This window comes from Triturus cristatus, chromosome 1_1 (assembly GCF_964204655.1).
Source record: "Triturus cristatus chromosome 1_1, aTriCri1.1, whole genome shotgun sequence".
NCBI lineage: Eukaryota > Metazoa > Chordata > Amphibia > Caudata > Salamandridae > Triturus > Triturus cristatus.
Window position 1 is genome coordinate 405,970,540 of NC_140579.1, and position 7,165 is coordinate 405,977,704.

The 7,165-nt window shown below is 52.6% G+C and overlaps 1 non-coding gene across 1 annotated transcript; it reads right to left on the bottom strand.

Annotated features, from left to right (window-relative positions):
* Window positions 1-5,644: 5,644 nt before the first annotated feature.
* On the bottom strand, window positions 5,645-5,769 carry LOC146870323 (U6atac minor spliceosomal RNA). The gene has a single exon (XR_014959859.1). It is a non-coding gene; the product is annotated as a U6atac minor spliceosomal RNA (small nuclear RNA).
* Window positions 5,770-7,165: the final 1,396 nt, after the last annotated feature.

Sequence of the window (7,165 nt, forward strand, 5' to 3'; positions counted from 1 at the left end):
CTATTACTAACAGCCTGCTGCAGCCAAAGCTTCCCCTAGGTCCAGTAGGAAAAGAACCGTGCCTAAACTAGGGAGGTGCACCCCATCTCCCTCCCGGCTCCCTGTGGACTTGGCGTGTATAAGACCATGCCTGATGAAGCCAAGACCTCTTTGCTCTGCGCAACTGCGCATGGCTCCTGGTAGGCCATCAGCTTACAGCATACTGATACCGGGCTTCTCCCAGGTCCAGTCAAAACAAGTCTACGCCCAACCGGGCCGGCGGCCAGCGTGCACCATCAGGACAGGTTCCCCCAACCTTTCTAAACTCCTCCGTGGATTTGACTGAAATGACCTTAAACCTAAATAGGCGATGGTCCAAAGTTGCCTTTGCATGGCTAAATAACAATCCCTTTGCCAAGACACTCCTGCCTGGCAGTGCCCAGCCTGCCTTCCTTCCTCTTTCACTCCGTCGGAGTATGCCCAGGTATTCCATCAGTCACCACCAAATGTAAAGCCTTGCCCTCCCAAAGTTCTGCTAGTATACCAGGGAGAGACAGGTCAGAGTGACCACAGCGGAGAACAACGTGTAAAATGCTTCTCTAATTGAATACTGGAAAAGCCAATTGGTCTCCAACAGATTTATAGCTAAAAGTGTTCCCCCGGTGCTTCCCTTAATCATATGGACCATAGGCCCCTGTTGGAAGGCCACTTCCACAACCTGCATAGCTGCCAGCCAGTGCTGTAGGGCGGGCGAAGTTACCCGGTACTGATGCTCGCAAAGGTACCTGTTTCGCCAAACTCAAGGGCGTGCTACTCAGTGAGCAACCAGACTCTGCCCTAGTACCCAGAGGTCAAACCCAAGCCCCTCCAAGTTCTGCTGCTTCACCTGCCTGTTAACACGAATCCCAGGGCAGACCACCGGCCTATAACCCATGCTTGGCCATGCCTGAGCTAAAATACCTCTGAACAGCCTGACAACAGGCTAACCACCAGCATTGCGTTCTGAATGTTTCTGACAGAGTCAAGAAACATGCGCATAACTAAAGCAACTGGCACCATGCCATTCAAGTAACAGTTCAGCCTTCTATGAAACAAACGTGCCCTTGTGGCGATCAGAGTAGTGCTCCCTCCAAGCCAGCAGCCCTAACAGGCAACCCGCACCCTCTTGGCACTGGCACACCCCCGCCACAGCTGCCCTCGAGTGCCTGGTCGTGTGAGGCCATACCTATGTTTCATCCCTGCGTCATACCGGGGTATGATGACCCATCTAACTCTACTGCTAAGTGCCCATTGCACCATCGCAAGTATGCCTTTGCCTGCTCAGAGTCTGGCTGTAAAGTTGGAAGACAATGACCCCCCAGCCCAGGGTGAAGATGGCAGCATTACAGTATCTGGTGCTATAGACGGTCCCCGTACCCTGATGGGACAGAATGCAATTCCCTTGCTCCTGTTGAGCACGAAACCAAAACCAATTGCTCACCCTGGTTTAATACCTTCCTGCTGCTAATCATTTCCTAGCTGAATGTTGACAAATCCATGTTCTGTAATGGCACTACTTCGCCGCCTGCACCATTCTGCCAGTGCCGAAAAGACCTTTGTCATGCTGCCTGGCCTCATCAATCATGCCCTGTTCTAGCAGCGCCCGCTTCAGCCGAGGAGCAAACAACTCGCCGGTACCCCCAAACTGGCCCTGATGCGAAACAAACCGGGCCAAGGCACAGCAGTGCGGTACTAACTAATAGCAGGTCTAACAGCGTCAACAGGCGTCCTCAGCTTACAATAGGCGTGGTGGAGAGAGGGTATCCAGTGAGCATCAAGATGACAACTTCCCATCTGACCGACCGTGGTGGGAACCACTCCTGCATATTCTAGTACACATGGTCCCAGTTCACATGTCCCTGCCTGATGTACGTGCCCTAGGTACATGGTCCCCTTGCATGGCGGCCTGCCAATGAGACCCACACCAGTCCCCGATCAGTACCACTATCTGCCTACGCTACAATCTTGCCTGGCCTTCCTTCATGCCCAGCTGTACCACGCGATGATTGCTCTCCTCCGTCACTTGACCTGACCACACCTAGAAATACAAACACAGCGGGAGGAGGCAGCCTGTGACCTGCCCCAAAACCACCATCCCGCATCAAACCGACCCGATGAAAAGACAAGCGCCTAATGCTCTACACCCCTGGAAGACCCAGGAAATAACCCACCGATCAACAATCGAGTAAATAACAACGGACATCCTTTCAGCATCTGAAGGCCTAGCCCCTCCGAAGTAACCTGGGAGCCCAACGCCAGGCCTCAGCACCTGTGGCGTGAGTGATCTTTGCCCACTACCGTGTGAGCCAGGGCCCTTTTTTTTTTTTTTTTTTTTTTTTTTTTTTTTTTTTTGACTGAAGCACACGAAAACAACCCTAGCTGTTCCTTGCCGCTAGGTCTTCCTACCCTCAGGAGACCAAGAACGACCAGGAAACAATAACACTCACTCAACACTAGGCGTTCCAAGTCCACTCGGCCTAATTTGCCAGCCGGTGAGCGTTCCAGATTCTTTAGCTTGACCCCTCCTATGAGCTCCCTGTTGTAAGTGGCGAGCCGGACCTGCCAGTACTATCTACCCTTCAATTCATTGCCGCATGGCGGCACTACCCATTGCAACCCTTGTCAACCAGCTGGCAATGTGGGTTAACCTCCCATTAGGGTGGCGGCAGAGCATCTAGCATGTGTCCTAGATGCCCAATCTATGTGACGTTGTGCCGGGGTAGTGGAAACCTTACACTGATAACTGTGCATCGCACCCTCAGACAATCGTAAAATTACTTGCTATTTAATAAAGCTGTGAATTGCAATGTGTAACTGTTACTACTTTTATCACACTCCAGGAGTGAGAGGCAGAGCTAGCTACTGATGCACTGCCCATTATACATGGGGTTAACAGCAGGCACATCCCCTGGTGGGCTATCTTGTTTGGAAAGGATCCTTGAGCTGAGGATTACACCGCGATCTCCCTGCCAAGTGCAAGTACACCTAAGAAATGTGCCAGTTTCATACCTGAGACCTGTAAATACATCCCCGTAGACCGGCTACCTAACATGACCATAATGCGTGCTACCGCCTCAGAGTTTGCCTGCAAAATAACTGCTGTGATTCCAGGCTGATATGAAAAGCTCATGCATGAGGCAAGAAGTATTGATGGAAGGATCGTGATGTGGCCAAAATTGCAGTCACTGCACCCCCAGTGGGTTGACCCCTACCCCGCCCATCCTACTTACTTGCTGAGTCCTATCCCAAGTACCTTACCTGCTGACCTACAGCGGCCCTTGGTGCTGAACAAACTATGCCCCGGTATGCTTAGTATCCTCCGGAGATGCTAGCCTCCCACAGGAAGAGGTGGAACTGGGCCTGCCTGTATCTAGGAGTACTGGAGGATGTATGTAATTTGCCCTCCTTTGGATAAAACCTGCCCTTACCTACACATGCATAGATTCGTGTGCTGAACTACAGCAAGGAGCATGCCCAAGTAACTTGCCCTTCTATGAGTCCTGGGCAGGAGAGGACCTGCGACATCCCCACTATGGTTGACCTACGCATATCCCAGCTGTGCCCACACACAAGGGAGATTAAGCGATTTGCCCAGAATCACAGGATGTTTTAGCGTCATTGCCGAGACGCCCACCCAGTTCCCCATGCCCAGCGCCCTAGCCGACAGGGTAACTCATCTCCCCAGCTCTCCATCTTGGCAGCCCGATCTGTACTCCTGTGACGCTGACCATACCAAAGCTAATAGTACTGGCTTGGCCATGCCTCTTTGTTGCATAAGATCAAAGAGTCATAATTGCGGCAAGTAGGCATATCATTTGGAAAATGCCTCGGTTCAGGCATGGTGAGGCAGGGTCACCAAACACTACGACAAAATACATTTAAAACATACAAATGTCTGTGTATGTGAGCGCAAAGGCGATGACCCGATAAACCTGATTTCCCGGAACCTGACATACTGCGCACATATCCTCGCATCTCTATATATACAAAGCGAGGAGCACTACTGACACCAAGCCCATCTATTGGCTGCTCAGTGCTTATGATTGCATATAGTGAAATAAGTACCCCTCCTAGCTCAATTGCCCGGCCCACCGAGAGCTATTCTACCCTCATGTCAGCCTGCCTGCGAATACGACAGCTGGGCTGTCCCTCCACACCAGTAAAACGCCAATTCTCCATGAAAGACACCAACAGAGCCAGGTGCGCCCTGCGCCAGCTTCAAGTATGGAATAAAAGTAAAAACAACTGGTCTGCAGGGCTCCCTAACTAGCTGAGGCAATGACTAGGGAGTGAGGATGCATGCCTACCGGGATTGACTTCTCCACAGGATGTAATGCAGCAGAAAAACACCAACACGTAGTCAGGCCAGGCCCAGCCTGCAACTCCCAAAATCATATATGTCCCAAGGAATGTGATATGTCACAAAAGCATATCTCCGAGCAATCACCACCTCTCATTGTGTAAAACTACTTAAACACAATATAGCGCGTCTCCACCTTCAGGGACGGGAGTGTAAGCGACATGCACGCAATCCAATTGTGCGTACGCGACCCCGAGGCTCAAACATGGTGCCATTGCCAGCCTGGGGCCTCATACATGCGAAACATGCGCCCACTGAGCAGTACTGTTCTTTTTAGCCACGGCTGCCGGATGGAAAGCTGGGGGCCGCACAATGGATTAAAGCCCGTAACCTGCAGGTGCCACAGCATAGCCCACGTGCCCCCCCGTGCGCATGCATACCTCTCCGTGTCGCCACTACTGAGGAGATAAAATTATAGTGCGACTCTCCCTGCCGGAAAAGGAGCGCTTACACGAGCACCGTGTTTCCATTGCACATTCAGGCACGGGAGATACAGACAAAAGCGAGGCTCGACCCGAAGGCACTGGAGCGCCGAACACGGGCCCGTAACTACATACTAAAACCCAACAAGAAGGCTCTGCCGGGGTCCAATCAAGCGATCCCAGAAACACCCAAAACTGCAATATCCCAATCCGGGGCCTATACAGCACGAACTTGAGCTAGAACTAACCAGGCAAAGAGCACCCACACTCTTGGCCTTCTTCCCTTGAGGTTATTATGACATCGCGCTAGCCCGCCCAAGTCCAATCGGCATCCGCGCGCTACACATAGCACCCGCTCCGCCGCAAGGGGACACACCAAAATGACGCAAGCCTACATAGTGCATACTCTGCCATACATGACACCGTGCCCACATAGCCTATCAGACAAATGCCCCTCACCTCCCATGGCTGATACTCTGCTCCGGTGTGCACATTATATATATATATAGCGAGAACTTGGCCCCACGGTAAAAGGGGGGGGGGCCCCACATGGCACCGCCTTACATCCACATTCACGCGCGGGGAAAACAAAGACCCGTCTGCGACAGCGCGCGCGCGCCTGAGGCCACACCGCCTCTCCCTACAATGCCCACGCTGAGGCCCGAACCTGGACTCCCCAGATCAAAGCCACCCGCATTCCACACCCAGGGACTTCTCACGTGTACGCGACCTCGCCGCAGCGTAGCCGACGGTCCACATCCTCTCCTCGACAAACCAATTGCGCTAACTTCCCTTCTTAATCATGCGTTGCTGCACTGTATTACTAAAACGCGCATCATGCCTGACATGGTTTAGACGCCAGTAAGTAAGTAACGGTGCCTTAACCGTGCATGTGTTGTAAAGGCCACTAGGACACCCCTTCCATCCTTGTCAAGGGAAGTGCTAACCTTCTCTCCTTTCATCCAACACTATCCGTACATGCCAGCATGTGAGGCAACTGGTGCAAGAAAACGCTATGCCGCCCGATTCGGGTCAAACGCGCGCTATGCAAGCTCCCGCCTCCCAAAATTAGCCCTTTTTGCAAAGTAAACAATGTTCTCTTAATGTATGCTTGGCGGTGTGCATGCAGTTATTGAATAACGTACTTTAAGTTTTAACTTGTGAGTAAAAAGGTGTGCCTCCTTTGAAAACAGTAACCTGCTGACCTATTTACATCAAACGCACTCTGTAATCTACTTGGCACACGTTCTTAGCAGCAGGAACACCTACCCTCTGCACTAACTTCCCGTTAGTCTAAGCCTCAACTCTACAAAATGCTGATCTCTCCAGGAGGAAATTAATCACACGAGTAACTTGACCCACATGTGAGATCTGAAAGAAACGCAGCATCCGGTGCTTCAAAAGCCTAATAAACATCCAAAGCCCACAAGAAGATAGCACCACGGTCGCACCGTCCTAAATCCAGCCCTTCCGGGGCCTCCTCCACGCAATCCCTGCGCTCTACCACTAGGCTACACCCCCTGGCATAATGACACCCGTGCTCTCAAAAAGACAATTCCGACTCTCGCACCCTGGTCCCCTGCTCCGAGGTCGGCAGCACTGTGACAGAAGCGGAGATACCGGAGAATCGAACCTGGGGCCACAGGCATGCACCGCATGCGCTCTAACCTTGAGCTACAGCCCCGCAGCCACGAATGCCTTAATAAAAGCACCGATCCGGGCCCTCCCGGCCACGCTATGGCACCAAGATCACCCGCCGCTCCACAGAGACTCTCGCTTCCAATCGATCACCAACACTTACCGGGATAACTGAGACCTGATCCGGGCTAACCCAGTAACGCTACAACCCCGGTGTTGCATAATTATATAGCGCGAACTCGGCCAAAGGTATTGCAACGCTATACACGAGCACCTTATACATTCACATTCGGCAGGAGATTAAGTGATTTGCCCAGCTCACAGGCTGTGGACGCGACCACGAGGCTCGAACCCAAGGTCTGCAGTCTTGCCGCCGGACCACATCCCGTCCCCAGGGCCTTCAGGCCCAATGAGAGCCCCTTCCAGGGCAAATAACCAAGGCTAAGGGAAGCCGCCGACCGGGACACGTCTAACTGCCGGCTTTCAACGTACACATTTTTTATATCGCCCACCTCAAGCAGACTCACCGCGACAAGCGACGTTCTGGGCCGCAGACGATCGTACCAGGCGAGCGATCGATCGAAGTGTGACTCTATCTCTCCAAGAGAACACGCCCGACGCGGAACCAGCAGCCAAGGCAAAAACGACCGGACAAGAGGGCGAGGAGGGGGCGGGGACCGAATATGTACCCCCTTCATGGCTCCTCCCCGCCGGAAGCAGCTACCTG